Consider the following 17,145-nt stretch of genomic DNA (forward strand, 5'->3'; position numbering starts at 1 on the left):
AGTGGCAGTGGGGGAGAGAACATTCAGTGAAGGATATTCTGTGGTTCAAAGGGGCTTGAGGCAAGATACCCAGGTGGAAGAGTCAAGAGGCAGCTGGATAAATACACCTGCAGCACGAAATCAGTGCCTAGGTTGGGTCTTTGAATTCAAGAGTCCTTCAAATTCAGGCAGTTGAAGCCAGGGAGTAGATGAGGTCTTACTGTAGTGAATGAGGGGGCATCAGGACCAAGGACAGCGCTGGTGGGCTGATCAGCCTCCACAGGTGAGAAAGAGAGGGGAGCAGGGAGTGCTCTCAGATAGGACCAAGAAGACTTGGTCTGGGAGACACACAATTGAGACAGAGAGAGAGAGAAATGCAAGAGCTGCTGTACCTTTTTATTAATATCATCTGTCACCCCAAACCACTGGAATGTAAACTACATGATGGTAGGGATTTGTTTTTTTTTTTTCTTTCTTTCTTTCATTCATTGCTTTATCTCCAGTATCTAGAATTATGCCTGTCACAGAGTAGGGACTCAACAAAATTTATTGAATGAATGAATGAAGCTGAAGATGAAACTAGTTGGTTCCTATTGAAATCGGTGACCAGGTCATTACTGGCCTTCACTGGATAAGGCTTGATGGAGACAGACAGCTGGCAGCAGTAGGTGAGAGATGGAGTTGGGTAAGAAAGACTGGTGATGGGTAGAGAAGGCAAGGTTGAGCAAGCACATGATTCAAAGACTCAGGAGACTTACACACATTCTTATGTAGACAAGAAGGAGCCAAGGAAGAGAGCAAGGTTGAAGATGCAGGAGAGAGAGTAAGAAGAGTAATTGATGGACCCAAGTCCCAGAAGATGCAGAAAGAAATCTAAATTGCTGAGCCAGTAAAATAGAGTATGGTCTCCTTCTGTGATCCTGGTATTATGGGAAGAGAGAAGACTTCCTCAGGTAGGTAGTCCTTCCTATACAGGTAGGACTGGGTTTGAGTTGTCCCTCACCTACCCCATCCTTTACTGGCTGGAAATTGCCTGGGCTGTTTAACCTTTCAAAGCCTCAGTTTCCTCACTTGAATAATAGGGGTAAAAATTCCCACCTCCTATATTGCTGGGAGATTAAATGAGAGAATTCATTTAAGCACCTAGCTCATGGAGCTCTCGCGACAAATGCCAGCTCCCCTTTCCTTTACTATCTGTTTGATTAAGAAGGAAATTTGGCAATACTTCTTTTGACCTCATCAGCCAACACCAGGGCATCCTTTCCCTGAATACTGCTCTTGAATGGAATTGATGGTTCAGGCCCTCTAAGACTGTCCCTGCAGTGGCAGGAAGAAGGATGCAAACTGCTTCCCTTCTGCCAGCATATGAGCAATGAGTGCAAGGTACCAAAGCCAGTATTCTTGCCTGGAGAATCCCATGGACAGAGGAGCCTGGCAGGCTGCAGTCCATGTGGTCGCAAAGGGTCCAACATGACTGAGGGGCTAAGCACAACACACCAAAGCCAACCTGGCCAGTAGGACCCTGTGAGGCTGAAGAGGGTCGTTGAGTCCACTAATGTGACCCTCCATTGCCACTTATCCCAGAATGGCCAAGCCCTAGGGCCCCAGATGCTAGGAGGTTGGGTTTTGGCTCAGATATTTCTGGTTTTGCCTCCAAGCCCTGCCCCTTAACCAGCTGCACAAACTTGGGTAAGCCCTTTATCTTCCCTGAGCCTCACAACAATCCTGCAGGGCAGAATTTATAGTCTCATTTTACTTATGGAGGAATTGAGACTTGAAGAGGTAAAAAAAAATTTACTCAGGATCACACAGTATATTAGTCTAGGTCCCAGCAGGAAACTGATGGCCAACTGAAACTGAAATAACTTGAGGAAAGTTAAATGAAAGGGTTATCTAAAAAGGCATGGTCAGGGCATAGGAGAACCATAAGGGATATGGAAGTACCTTGGGGCAGGTAAATACTGGTGCTCTTACCTGAAAGGGAGAGTCCCACAACCCAAAGATGGGCCCAAGAGGGCCACATAGTAAGACCCATGAGCTTTAGCTGAGGGACCCTATAGGGAGGAAAATACTCCAGGTTTGCTCTCCTCCCTCCCTCTCCTCTCCTGCTCATCCTTTCCATGAGATGAGCCCACACAGAAATCAGGAGGCAGGGGAGATCCTAATGCCATCTGCACAGTTCTACACAGTGAATCTGGAGGGCAAAAGGAAGACATCCAGCACACAGAGATAACTCTGAAATGGCAGAGCAAGAATTTGAATCAGGGTTATCCGACCCTTTCCACTACAATGCCATCTCCTATAGATCCTCAATAAATGGCCATTGAATGATTGAAAAGGGATGAATAGATACATGGATGGATAGATAAATGGATGGATGGATGGACAGATGGACAGAATGATGGGTTCTTGAGTGGATAGGTCAGTAGGTGGGTGAGTGGATGGTTGGGTGGATGGATGGATGGAAAGATGGATGTATGGATGGATGGATGAATGGATGGATGGACAGCCTGGATACTTGAGTGGATAGGTGGGTAGGTGGATGAGTGAATAGCTGGGTGAGTGGATGTTTGGGTGGATGGATGGATGGAAAGATGGATGGATGGATGGATGAATGGATGGATGGACAGCCTGGATACTTGAGTGGATAGGTGGGTAGGTGGATGAGTGAATAGCTGGGTGGTTGAATGGATGGATGGATGGATGGATGGAAGGAAGGATGGATGATTGGATGAGTGGTTGAATGGATGGATGGGTGAATGGATAGATGACTCCAACAGCCTTCATTCATGTGACTCTGACTTATCTTGTCATCTGACTAGCAATAAAAGGCTTGACAGAAGGTTTATTTCTAAGCCATAAATGGATTCTGAGAATAAAAGCCCTCTTACCAGTTTCTAAGTCTCTGTAGGAGTTGCTCATCTTTCTCTCTGGCCTCTGGCTCCTTTTTGCTGCTGCTGCTGCCATCACTGAAGCTGCTGCTCTTGCTGGAGCCGTTCCTTTCTCTAAGATCTGAGCCTCCAGTTGGGCCAAGCAGCTTGTAAACAAAGTGAAGAGAAGGCAGAGGTCAGAGGGGCTGCCGCCCTTGCTCCCCTGGGGCTGGAGAACAAAGCCTGAGTGAGCCAGCCCCTGGCTTAGTCCAAGGGAGCTGTGGGGATGGAAGAAGGAGGAAAGTAGGAAGGCAGGATGTTTGCTATAATTATTTTCATTGATTTGTCTACTTGGATCTCAAGTGCTGTGAAGCTGTTGTGACATTTAATAAAAATAATTCAAGGTAAAAATACCTCTTCCTCTGTGGTCCCTCCTCCTTTATCAACACCACCTCAGCTTTCATCTCCCCTTTCACTCAGGCCACTGCCTACCACCTCAAGTGGTCTGGGTTACCTAAAACAAGAAGCAAGTGAAGGTAGGACCCTACCTTTGGCAAAAGGCCTGATGTCCTGGAGTCTACAGCCCTGGATCTGAGACTCCACTGCTCCCAGCTGGCTGGCTGGTGACCCCAGGCAGGTCACTGGCCCTCTCCGAGTTTTGGTTGCCCTATCTGAAAAATTAGGAAGTAAACTGAACATAGAATGTCCTAATTTGGAACCAGCAGTCCTAGACTGGATTCTTCTAAGAGAAAGGGGCATGCCTTCCACACCATTTCCTGAAGACCTGGTTCCTGAGTTCATTTCTGATCTCTGGCATTTGAGCACAAAAGGGATCCCCATACTACTGTTTCTTGTTTTCATCCTTCCTCTTCTTAATTCATTGTGAAACAACATTCAACCCATTATACAGACAGGAAAAACTAAGGTGCTAAATGGTAATTATTGCTTCCTTGCCTTTCCCCCCAAGTATCTGCCTGACACCTTAAATCCATAGGTTTGTGTCCTGACAATGATTCTTCCCTAGAGGATTCTTGAGGAAATTGAAGCTCAGGGAGGTTAAAGCTGCTGCCTAAAAATCTTCCTTGGAGACGAAATGGCAACCCACTCCGGTATTCTAGCCAGGAGAATTCCACAGACAGAGGAGCCTGGTGGGCTACAGTCCATGGAGTCCCAAAGAGTCAGACATGACTGAGCGACTAACACACACATAAAGATGTTCAAGTAGAAAGTGGTAAAGTTGGATGCTATCTCAGGGGACAGTGACTTTGGAGCCCAGGGCTCTCACCACAGGCTCTTGTTGCCTGTCCGTGGTGGGTTGTTGTTGTTGTTTAGTGGCTCAATCATGTCCAACTCTTTTGCAATCCCATAGACTGCAGCCTGCCCGGTTTCTCTGTCCATAGCACTTCCAGCAAGAATACTGGAGTGGGTTGCCGTTTCCTTCTCCAGGGGATCTTCCTGACCCAGGGATTGAATCCAAGTCTCTAGGTGGATCCTTTACTGTGGAGCCACCAGAGATGCCCCCATGGTGGGTTAGGCTGAGCCTAAACGCAGGCCCCCTGTCTTCCAGAGAGAAAAGCTCTAAGACATATCCTGACTCAGCAGAGCAAAGGGAGGGAGCTGGGTTGGGAAAGCCTCCTCATTCAGGAAGTCTTCTGAGTGCTGCTGCTGAGCCATCCCGGGCTGTCAGGGGAAGATGTAATCAGGGTGACCTCACATGTTTCACAGATTCATTAAAGCCCGTGTTCTGGGGTAAATGATTGCTTTCCCCCAGTCTTGTTGAAAAGAAAATCAATCGCCTCCTTGTAGCTTTAGGATGGGACAGCTGGCAATTAGAAAACACTTCCCCAAGCAGGCACTGGGGAAAGGGGTCTCCTCCCATTCATTCTATCAGTGACACCCTGGCTGAGCCTCCTGGCTTGGCTTGCAGGAGGCCAGGAATATCCTGGGCTGGGTCCAGGGACGTGGCTGCGTTCTCATTGGGTGCCCCGGGCTCTCAGTCCCTTCTCTGCTGTTGAGGCTGCATCTGGGGGCCTCCACTCTCTTTCTCCCCACACCCCCACTACCGCCCATCCCTGCCCCATCAGCTAATGGATTTTTCTCTGTACAGAGAGATTTACTAAACAACGGAACTAGGACGCATTAAGTCTGTGGGTTTGGAGGTTTGTTTTAGAGCAATTCTTGCCCGGAGAGCTGGCCGCTGAAATTAAGACGCATTCTTCTCAGCAAATATTGATTTCAACTAGAAGCAAATCCGAGAACTCACTGCTCACTGGATTTAAGTGCTGGCAGCCGCAGTTTGGACTGTGGGAAGGGTCACCAGGGGCTCCCCACCTGAGGCCTCAGAGATGAGGGTGATGAAGAACATTCAGATTTAAGCAAGACCCAAAAACCCACCCTCATATATACCAAACAGATGCTAACTTTAAGCTTCACGGTTACTCATGTTTATTACCAAATGAGGAAAATGATTATATACTGTGAGCATAGCCAATACACACAATTCCATAAAAGATGAAACTCACACATACAGGCACAGTGACAGAGACAAGACCTTCTGCTTTCATCCCAAACTGTTAACCCAAAGCTCCCTTTCTCCAGGAAGCTTGGCTCAGCTAACTCCATCTTTCCTCTCCTTTTCCACCAGAATTTTCAGCAACCCAGAAATGCATGTCCATGTATTTCTTCTCTTCCTAGCATCGCTCTGCATTGCTTCCGTTCCTGCAAAAAACTTCCCAGGGACTGGAGCCGCTTATATATCTTCAGCATCTCACGCAGCACCTAAGGTCTACAGTGGAAGGAGCTTGGGGCTTTTTTAGAAATGAAGTTAGTCAAGCTAAGATCTTGATCCAGCTCAGGAACTTTCTCTCTGTGGGATGTGGGCAAAAGCCTTTCCTCTCTGGGTCTTGGTCTTCTTATTTCTGAAAAGCAGAGAAATAGGATTAGGCTAGACAGCCTTGGAGAATTTTCTCAGCTACCAAAAATAGAATGTAGCTACTGTGGTTCTTAGTTCTAGAAAATATACTCACCACTCCCCCCACCCCCCACCAACCTTCTCAATACTTGGCAGAGGTTCTTAGATGGAGTAACCTTAAAACAACCATTTCTCCTCAGTCCCTCAGACAGTGGAGCAAAGTTCTTAGGAGGCATGCCCTTTTTTTTTTTTTGAGAGTTGTGTTTTATTCGGTGGGAATTTTTAGGAATTCAAACCCAAGAGGCAACATTGTAAGTAACCCCCTGAGAGGACACTCCAAGGAAGCAAGAGGGGAATAAAAACAAAAGAGGCAACAATTTTGATATAAAGACATTTGAACTCTTCACTAAAGAAAATGCTGCTGCTGCTAAGTCGCTTCAGTCGTGTCCGACTCTGTGCGACCCCATAGACGGCAGCCCACCAGGCTCCCCCGTCCCTGGGATTCTCCAGGCAAGAACATTGGAGTGGGTTGCCATTTCCTTCTCCAATGCATGAAAGTGAAAAGTGAAAGGGAAGTCTAAAGAAAATAGAGGGATGGCAATGTCTGAGAGGAAAAAAAATTTTCCCTTGACCCTTCTCTGTTCTTTTGGTTGGTCTAAGAATTAAACTGGCATAAGACAGATTAATAGGAGAAAATCAAATTTAATGATGTACATACAGGGAATCCACACATGAGAGATTCTAAAGATAGTCTGGTCAAATGGAGTATTTATGTCATTCTAGACTAAGGGAGAGGGCTGAGGGGTTTGAGACCTCAAAGGGAGGGATTCATAGGTGATTCATAGGAAGATGAAAAAAAAAGTAAATATTGGTAAACAGATGTCTGCCATGCCAAGCAGAGATAATGGACACAGAGAGGAATTTGATCAAATACACCTTGCTAAGTTTCCCCTGGTCTACCTAGCTCATATTTTTTCTATTGAGTTGACCAAAAATTCATTGGGTTTTCCATAAGATGTTAGATGTGACGGAAAAAAACCTCAACAAACTTTTTGGCCAACCTAATAGCTGTCTCTGGCAGTAGCTCACTCCCTGAGCCAGGCTGTTTAGAGGTTTTTTTTTAGGCAGTTGAGAAGGGGAAAGTAAGTAAAAAGAAAGATTTCCTGAGTCTTCTGTTTCTTTAAAGCAATCAGCCTGAAATAATCCTTATACTAAAAAGACACATTTGGGGGTGGCCAGTTTTACTCCTCTAGAGCCAATAAACACATACAAAGATGTTTTCTGTATCATTAGTCTTAGGTCACCATATACCTGCTAACATGGCTACAGAATCTTTTTAAACTGACGATATGAAATGCTGGTGGCGAGCACGCACCACAACCTTTGAACCTGTGCTCTCGAGCCTGAGAGCCTCAGCTACTGAAGCCCACACGCCCTAAAGCTTGTGCTCTGCAACAAAAAACCACTGCCAAGGTGAAGCCACCGCAACGCAAAGCCTGCACACTGTAACTAGAGAAAAGCCCACATGGTAGCAAAGACCCAGCACAGCCATAAATAAGGAAATAAAATTAGTTTTTTCTTAAAAAGAAATACTGGTGAGGAACGGAACTTTCATACACTGCTGATAAGAAAACGGAACGTTCAGCCACGGTGAGAAACAATCTGGCAGTTTCTTATAAAGTTAAGGGCTTTCCTGGTAGCTCAGCTGATAAAGAATCCGCCTGCAGTGCAGGAGACCCTGGTTCGATTCCTGGGTCGGGAAGATCCGCTGGAGAAGGGAACAGCTACCCATTCCAGTATTCGGGACAGGAGAACCCCATGAAGTGTATAGTCCATGGGGTCACAAGGGTTTATCACATGATCTAGTAATCCTAGTCCTAGGTATTTACCCAAGAAAAATGAGAACTTATACTCACACAAAAACCTGCACTTAACATGTGGAGTAGTCAAAACTTGGGAACAATCTGAATATCTTTCAATGGTGAATGGATAATATAAATGTGGTATATACATACAATGGGATATTACTTGACAATAAAAAGAATACACAATTGACACATGCAACAATATCATAGATGCATCACAAACACATTTTGTTAAGTGAAAGAATCCTAACTCAAAAAGCTATACACTCTATGCTTCCATTGATATGACTTTCTAGAAAAGGGGAAAACTACAAGGATGGAAAACATACCAATGATGGCAAAGGGGAGGGAGTTTTCATGGGAAGAGGACAGAAAAGAAGAGAATTTGGTAGCGACAGAACTATTCTGTATTGGGATTGTGGTGGTGGGTGCATGACATTGTGAATTTGTCAAAATCCATAGAACTGTATGCTACAAAGGGAAAACTTCTCTGAGTGTAAACTTAATAATTTTTTTAGTGAAAACAAAAACCCAAAGGGAATTGCTAACATGGCTCTTTTGACATAGCTCTGTTAAAGTGATGACGTCAGATTGACACCAGCAGACAGATGAATGGGTAAAGACGATGTGTGTATATATATATACATATATATATGTGTGTGTATATATATATATACATATATATATATAGTGGAATACTACTCAGCCACAAAAAAGAATAAAATAATGCCACTTGCAGCATCATAGATACAACTAGAGATTATCTACTAAATGAAGTAAGTCAGAAAGAGAAAGACAAATGCCATATGATGTCACTTGTATGTGGAATCTAAAATAGGACAGGGATGAACCTGTCTATTAAACAGAAGCAGAATCACAACGTAGAGAACAGACTGGTGGTTGCCAAGGGGGTGGGGGTGGGGGGAGATGGGAGAAGGAAGGAGCAGGAAGTTGAGATCAATAGATGTAAGCTTTTATGTATAGAATGGATAAACAATCAGGTTCTACTGTACAGCACAGGTAACTATATTCAATATCCTATGATGAACCATAATGGAAGAGAAAATTCAAAAAAAGAATGTGTATACATGTAAGGGCTTCCCTGGTGGCTCAGACAGTAAAGAACTTGCCTGCAATGCCAGAGACCCAGGTTAGATCCCTGGGTTGGGAAGATACCCTGGAGAAGGGAACGGCAACTCACTCCAGTATTCTTGCCTGGAGAATTCCATGTATAGGAGCCTAGCAGGCTATACAGTTCATAGAATTGCAGAGAGTCAGACACAACTGAGCAACTAACACTTTTAACATACACATATATGACTGAATCATTTTGCTGTACCTCAGAAATGAGGCAACACTGTGAATCAACTATATTTCAATTAAAAAATAAAATAAAAATTTTAAAAAGGGGTCCCATCAAACCATCAAGCTTCAGACCACCTTTTTCCTCCATCCTTGTGTATCTGGGATAGAGATGGGAAATTTTTCAGGGGAGCAAAGAAATGATCAAAGTTGCCTCCTCTCCCCTGCAGCTTCTCTTATCCCCCCTTTATGTAATCTCTGATGGTCAGACAGAAGCAGGTGCATCTGCAGGTATAGAGAATCCTTCTACTAGGGTAGCCCAGGCACCCTTGGGGCAGCCAGGGAGGAAGTATATATGGAGCTGGCCAAGTAGACCTGGAGGACAAGGGGACCTCTGGGTTCCCTTTTATTTTGTCCAGCCTGAAATTCAGGGCAGACAGGCAGACAGGGGGCCAGGGCAGAAGCCCAGGTGGGTAGAGAAGAAAAAGAAATCCCTTATAAATTCTCATAGTGAAAGAGGAGGAAAAGAAAGAGGCAAAGGAGATTCTGGGCAATGATCTTCATTTGCCATCCTGATCAGCCAGTTCCATCTTTCCACTAACTTGTTATGAGATGTTAAGCAAATAGGTGGTTGCCAGTTAAAGTGGCAGCTTAGTAGTTTTGTCTCGGCTTCTTTATCTATAAAGATGGGGAAATAATTGTACCTAGCATAGAAGATTATTGAGTTAATATTCGATCATTCACTCAATGGATATTTATTGCTCATCTATTATGTACCTGTTACTATCTTAGGTGCTTAGGATAGAGATTAAAAATTCCTATTTTCATGGGCTTTGCACTGTAGGGAGCAGAGACAGTCACAAAGAGTGAATGTGTAATACAGTAGGTGGTAGAAGTGCTATGAAGAAAGGCTAGAAACTGACAAGAAGAGAGGGCTGGTTTATGCAGAATGATCAGGGAAGGGAAGACCTGCTGAGGAGATCCTATTTGTGCAGAAACCTGGAAGAAGTGAAAGGGTGGAGAGATGGAGAGGGGAACCTTCCATGCGGAAGGAACAGCATGGGCGAAGACTCTGGGGCAGGGGTGTGCTTGTCAAAAGCCAGGGTGGCTACAGCAAGGGGAAAAGGGTAATGAGATCTGAGAGGCAGTGCGAGACCAGGGAATGAGGGGCTTGATGACTACCGTGCATGCTTTATCTTTTATTCATAGTGAGATGAAAAGACATTGACAGCCTTTGAGGAGTAACATGATCTGACCTGTGTTTTAAAATGATCTCTCTGGACAGCCTGTAAAAAATAGATGGAGGGCAGCAGAGGTGAAGGTCAGTTGGGAACTTATTGTATAACCTAGAGGAGAGATGATGGTAGCTTGAACAAATGGAAACACACATATAATACCTCAAACAGAGCCCAGAACAAAGAAAGTGCTTGGTCAGTGTTACCTAAAATTATTAATGTTATTGCTGGTATCATTGATTTCACCATCATCATCATCATGGGTAGGGAGTCAATAGGGACTTCCTTGGTGGTCCAGTGGTTAATATTCCCACTCCTGGTCAAGGAGCTATATCCTGCATGCTTCAACTGAGTTCACATGCTGCAGCTAAGACTTCACATGCCGTAATGAATACTGAAGATCCCACGTGCTGCAGCTAAGACTTGGCTACCGCTGTTGTTCTCACTCAGTCATGTCCGACTCTTCGCAAACCCATGGTTCCCTGTCCTTCACTATCTCCCAGAGTTTGCTCAAACTCATGTCCATTGAGTTGGTGATGCCACCCAACCATCTCTTCCTCTGTCTTCCCCTTCTCCTCCTGCCCTCAATCTTTCCTGATGCTGGCATCAGGGTCTTTTTCAATAGTTGACTGACTTCTTCACATCAGATGGTCAAAGTATTGGAGTATTGACACATAGACTTGGCACAATCAAATAAATAAATTAAAATAATTATTAACAAAGTAGGGAGTCAGGGAGACACTGAAACAGCCCATGGCCTCAGAGAGAATCAATACCAGACCCCTCTGAGCCCCACATGGAGCTGTGTGAACCTGGTGGACCCAGAGCCTCTGGGTAATGGTCTTCCCCTGCCTCTGTGTTTCGCTCTCAATCTGTCCCCTAAGAGAAATGACAGAGCTTTTTGACACTATATTAGTTTGGGGAAGGAACCAAATGGAGAAAGTCTAGGGGCATGGATCTCTGGAAGAAGGGGAAAGAAAATGAGATGAGCTCAAGTCAAGAAGCACAAGTTGGTCCTGTCTCCATCTGATCATCTCATTTCATCCTCAAAGTGTGTCCAGGAGGGGTGAGTTTATCTTCAGGTCTCAGATGAGAAAAACAGGCCTTAGAAAAGCTAACTGCCCAGCATCAGTAATAGAAGAGGCATCTGACATAGGGGTGGTTAGTCTCCTAGGCACCCTTGCTCCTTGGGGTATAGCTCAGCCTCCGCAGGTTGGTTGTGTCCATGCTCTAATGTAGGTCTAAGAGCCCCATTCAAGACTCAGACCACAGGTCATATTTCCATGAGCTTCTCCATCTTCAGACTCCAATCCATGGAATCAACCAGCCCTGAGATCACTCTTTCTTTTGCACCTTTGTTTGCAAGATAAGATTTCTTCTTCTTCATTGAGGGAAACCAGTAGATCACCAAGGAATGTCATCTGTCTTGAGACTGTTGCTTTTGCAAACCTAAGAATGATATGCTCTTACCTGGTAGACTTTTCCAAACTTATCTCAGGGAAAGCCAGCTATCTGTGCCAAGCAATCTAATCTCCTTGAATATTTCTAGCCTTTCTGTTCTCACCAAAAAAAAAGGAGGGGGGTGGGGGAAAAGCTCATCAAAGCTTTTTCTCCCTGTGATTATCATGTATAACTATGTCAAAAAAAATTAAGTATCCTTGGAGGAAAGGCTAATGCTCAGCCCAAGACAGGAAAAAGTACAAGATAAGCCAGAACATCTTCATACCAGAAACAAGGAATCTATCAAACATTATCAACAATTATGGGATTTGTGTCAAAATGACTCAGGAGCCAACTTGAATAGGCTCCCACTGGTCAAAGCTGGTGCAATTTCAGCATCAATAAGGACAATTCCCTGTATTAAAAACACATCAAAATGTTTAAATTCATGAGTTTATAATGATACTCAAAAAATAAAATAAACTTTGCCGGTCACCTCCAAACGATGCTAAGGAACAAGCTCATTCTTTTGAAAATTGGCAAATAAAGGGAAAGAATCAAACTCTTATCCTGCCTTTGCTATACATATGGTGGCACTGGTAACCAAATACTTTATAAAAATAAATTTATATTAATAGAACTGTTATGGTTGACAAATGAAGAGTGAATAACTGCCATATCATTTTGTAAAAACTAATGGATTAGTCAATCTAAGAAAGGGCAGCCACATGACCGAAAAGCAATTAGATATTGACACCTCCTGTTAGAAGAACATAGCACCAAAGTAAATCAAATCTTCACCCCAACAAGCCTCCAGACCTAACTGACTGCTAGTTTACAGGTAATCTGGGGACAAAGGAACACACAAAATGGCACCATGAATTGTTAGTTGCTCAGTCATATCTGACTCTTTGCGACCCCATGGACTGTAGCCCATCAGGCTCCTCTGCCCATGGGATTCTCCAGGCAAGAATACTGGAGTGGGTAGCTATTCCCTTCTCCAGGGAATCTTCCCAACCCAGGGATCGAACCCAGGTCTCCTGCATTGCAGGCAGATTCTTTACCATCTGAACCCCAGGGAAGCCCCAAATGGCACCATAGCATTCAGCAAAATCAGATTATGGAAAAGTGTACAGGATAAAGGACACAGGGTCTTTGAAAAATAAATTCCAGGAGGGAAAAAAAGATTGGAAATGGAAATTAAAAAAAGATTTAATCCTAGATTAAAGGATACATAAGAGACTTATCCATCAATCAAAATATACACACCTTAGTGGAACTTGATAAAAACAAGCAAAGTGTAAAAAAACCAAAAATTTATGAGATAATCAACAGAATTTTGATACTAATTAGATATTTAATAAAATTAAGGAATTAACACTCACTTTGGGGTATGCACCAATTAGCTATTGCTGAGTAACAAAGCACTCCAAAATGTAGTGACTTGAATCAACAGCTGTTTTGTATGCTCATGATTTTGTGAGTCACCAGTTTGGGCAGGTATCATCTGAGATGGCTCAGACTATCCTGCCCAGTGTAATCAGATCACTCATAGGTATGCACTCAACTATGCCTCTGCCTCTCTCTCTCTCCAGGAAGTCTGTCACTTTCAAGAGGGTCAGCCTGGGCTTTAGGTGTCTTTATATGCTGGCAAAGCATTTACAGCAACAAGAAGTAAGGTAAGGCCATTCTCTAATCGCACAACTGGCCTTCAAGATGGCACCGAAGAAAGACAATAAGCTTAAGAAGTCAACCTGGAAGTTCAATTTAGACCTTACTCATCCAGTAGAAGATGGAATTCTTAATTCTGGAAATTTTGAACACTTTCTACAGGAGAAAGCTACAATGAATGGAAAAACTGGGAATCCTGGCAAGGCTGTCCACATTGAACACTTGAAGAGTAAAATCACAGCTGTTTCTGATAAACCATTCTCTAAAAGGCATTTGAAATAACTTACCAAGAAATTCCATGAAAAGAACAATCTTTGTGATTGGCTTGGTGTGGCTGCATCTGACAAGGAGACTTCCAAACTTCATTACTTACAAATTAGTCAAGATAAAGATGGATCCAAGTCTGAGGACTAGATGAAGCCACCCCATATAGGGATGCTAATGGGATGCTTTATTTGCTAATAAATAAAATGTACTAGAGGAACTTCTTAAAGTGGACCTTTATTTTATCAGTTTTTTAATGAATAAAAAAAATTACTCTGTTAAAAAAAAAGAGCATTTATCATCTAGCAATAAATATTCAATATATTTATATGTGTACAAATACATCTTTAATATGGCATATTATAATATTGCCATACAAATGATATGCTTCAAAGTAATCGAGAGTGGTTGGGCATGGAGATGAAAGAAGATTGTGATTTTATTGAGATTGATGGATGAGTATATGATGGGTGATTATATGATTGTCTCTACTTTTGCATGTGGCTGAAATTTTTAATGATATCAAATTCTCTTCTTAATGACTGGTCAACTTCCAAATTCCATTGGGTCCAATGACAGGACCCACAGAAAACAGGGCACTCTCATCATTGTAGCTACTTCCAAATATTGTGTCCTGCTTCCCAAGGTAAAGAGGACTGAGGCAACACCAGGAGAGTTTTCCATACCCTCTGCTTCCTTCCCCTCTCTGGAGAGTCATGTGAAACTGAACAGCTTGTATAAGCCACGTGGAGGGTGAGTAACTCGGGCAGCCTGGGCATACACCATACCTATGGTTTTATTTATTAGCGTTCACTTTTCTTCCCAGGTTATTTTGAAACTTGGGACACGGACCTCTTCTTGATGATAAATTGCAAACTATTGTAATTATTAACATAAAGAAGAATGAGAAAATGGGGATTCAGGAGCCATAAAGAGGGTAGGGGAAAGAGGCAGGGCCCTCCATGAACAGGAAGTTAATAGAGGAGGAGGAAGAGTAAAGGAGATGAATCACATCCAACTGGGATCAATCAACATTCACCACATGCATAATGTGTATTGAACATTTGTCTGGATAGAAAAGGGAAAAATGTTAAAGGGACGTTATTCATCCTCTTAAAGTGCCCACTGCCATTTATTCACTCAAAACTTGTATCGGAGTGCCTATGGCATGCCAGGCTCTGTTAGAGGCTAGATGATAATAAAAAGATGATTTAACACACTTTTCCAATTGGTATTAATGAGGGCTGTTCCAGTTGTAATAATACATTACAATTCAAATCAGCTTAAGCAGAAACAAGAACTTACTGGCTCGTGTAACTAGAAAGTCTAGGGGTGGCTTCAGGCGCATCTGGATCCAGGTGCTGCAGTGATGTTGCCAGGAACCTGTCTCTCTCCATCTCTTGGATCAGCTTCCTTCTGTGTGGGCATCATTCCCAGACAGACTTTCCCACTGGCAGCAACAAGTTTACACCCTACCATGTTGGCAGCAAATGTCCCGGGATCGGGGCTCCCTGGAACAGCATGGCCTGGTGCCCGTTCCTGGTCAGGGAAAAGGAATGCTCGGATGGGCCAAGCCTAGATGGTGGGCCTGGCTTTGCGAGTGGGGAAGAGACTGGACCTACTCAGCAGCACAGACAGAGAGAGGAGATGATTCCCCAAAGGATACTCATAGTGCAGCCTCTGGAAGAAGGGAGGATGGATATTGGCTGGGCAAAGCAATCAATGTTCTCCCAGGGCCTTAGAGTCATTCATTCACCCACTCCTTTCACTCAATAAATCTTCTTCGAGTGTATGTTATGTTCCAGAGTCTATTCTAGGTGCTGGAGATAGCAACAAGACAAAGGCACTGGGATTATATTCCAGAAGTGAGGACAGAAAGCAAAGATATCAACATGTTTTTATTTAAGTTACACGATGTCCCATGAAGCAAATAACACTGAAGACACTTCAGAAGATGGGCTAGTGGGGAAAGCTCACTGCAATGGTTTGTTCAAGCTGAGACGGGCAGGACGAAAGGAGCCTTGAGCATCCCATGTGCATAGCAGGCGAGTAGACAGACACCCTGCACCACAGGACAGCAAATGTTCAGTAAAATGGACAGAACCCCTCCCTTGGGACATCAGGGAGGAAGCGATGAAGTCCTCTGGAGGGGCTGAGGGAGGGCAAGCACAGGGAGGGGTCAGAAGGCTTTGCACAAACTTCTTTGTTGCTGCTGTTATTAGAGTCGAACACAACTTAGCGACTGAACACAAAAACAATTCTTTTTTTTGGCCTCATCACAAGGCATGGGGCATCCTAGTTCCCCCACCAGGGATTGAACCTGTACCCCCTTGCAGTGGAAGGATGGAATCTTAACCACTGGACAGCCAGGGAATTCCCTGCACAGCCATTTAAACTAAGTCTTCAAGGATGAGTAGATACAAGGTAGGACATGAATGAGAGAATTACAGGTAAGGGGATCAGGCACTTTTGAGGAAGAGTGAAGTTCAGCCTAGTGGACACCCTGGGGTGATAACAAGGGAGAGGCTGGGCTCACCAGCTAGGGGGTTTAACAAGGCCTTAATTGCTTTGTTAACTGCCCCTATCTGGTTTGAATGAATGCATCTCTCTCCTTTTTATCCCCCAACAACTAACGCATCTTGATGGAGCCAGATAGAAGGCGAGAGGAATCACCAGAGTGAAGCATGTTCATGACCTCTGACCTCAGCTTGCTGGCTGTGGAGTCCGCTAACGGACTATGAGTGAGACTCACCTTGACTCTGCACTGGAAAAAGGCTTGAATACAATCTAGGGCACCTTGCAATTTTCTAACTGGGGCACTGAGGTTCAGAGAGGGCAGGCACCTTGAACAAGGTCACACAGAACAGAGACCAGAATCAGCCACTCCCCCTGCTTCTGGGCAAATGAGAGCTTTACCCCTGGGACCCTCCACCTTGATGTCCTATTTCTACCTTCAGGACTCCTGGTGCAAGTCCAGGTTGTTAACGTATGAAGAAGGGGTGGAAACTCCCCAGCCTTTACTTCTCCAAGTCCAGTTCCTCCAACTTGACCCCTGTGTCTCAGGGTCAGACTCTCCCCACCCCCACCTCAAGTTTGTCAGTCAGTCTCACAACGCAGTGCTGGGGACTGGACCCCAGCTTCCCACAGAGATAATCATCACCTCCTTTACTCTGAGCAACCCAACCTCTCCACCCAGGGTGCTCTTCGGAGAAGCAGGAGTTGAACTCAGCTCCCCCAGGGTCATTTTCAGCAACTGAAGATTCATCCGGGAAGCCCTCCAGAGAGGTTGTTTGTGGACCACACAGGGTTTGCACTGGGCAGGGGACTTCGGAGTGGGCTGGCTGGAGGCAGGAAGCTGCCAGGGCCAGAAATGTGAGCCTGGGTCCTTCCCTGTCTCTCAGCCCTGACCACCATGCCCACCTCTGCCCTTCCTCAAGTGGCTGCTTCGAGTGATGCATGGGGTGAGCAGAGCACTTTGCAAAAAGCCCGGGGGCCTTTTTGCCGTGCTCTGCCTTGGGCCACTTGGTCTGCCTCTCCGGGCCTCCCTTCCATCATCTCTAATAAGGATGCTTACATGTTTACACGTGTGCATTTCTCTTAGGCAGTGC

General features: G+C 44.5%; 1 pseudogene; it reads left to right on the plus strand.

The window, feature by feature from the left end:
• Positions 1-13,297: 13,297 nt before the first annotated feature.
• On the plus strand, positions 13,298-13,687 carry LOC145540800 (ribosomal protein eL22-like 1 pseudogene; annotated as a pseudogene).
• The last annotated feature ends 3,458 nt before the right edge of the window (positions 13,688-17,145 follow it).

This window comes from Giraffa tippelskirchi, chromosome 3 (assembly GCF_054371585.1).
Source record: "Giraffa tippelskirchi isolate mGirTip1 chromosome 3, T2T-mGirTip1v1.2.pri, whole genome shotgun sequence".
In the NCBI taxonomy this organism is placed as follows: domain Eukaryota; kingdom Metazoa; phylum Chordata; class Mammalia; order Artiodactyla; family Giraffidae; genus Giraffa; species Giraffa tippelskirchi.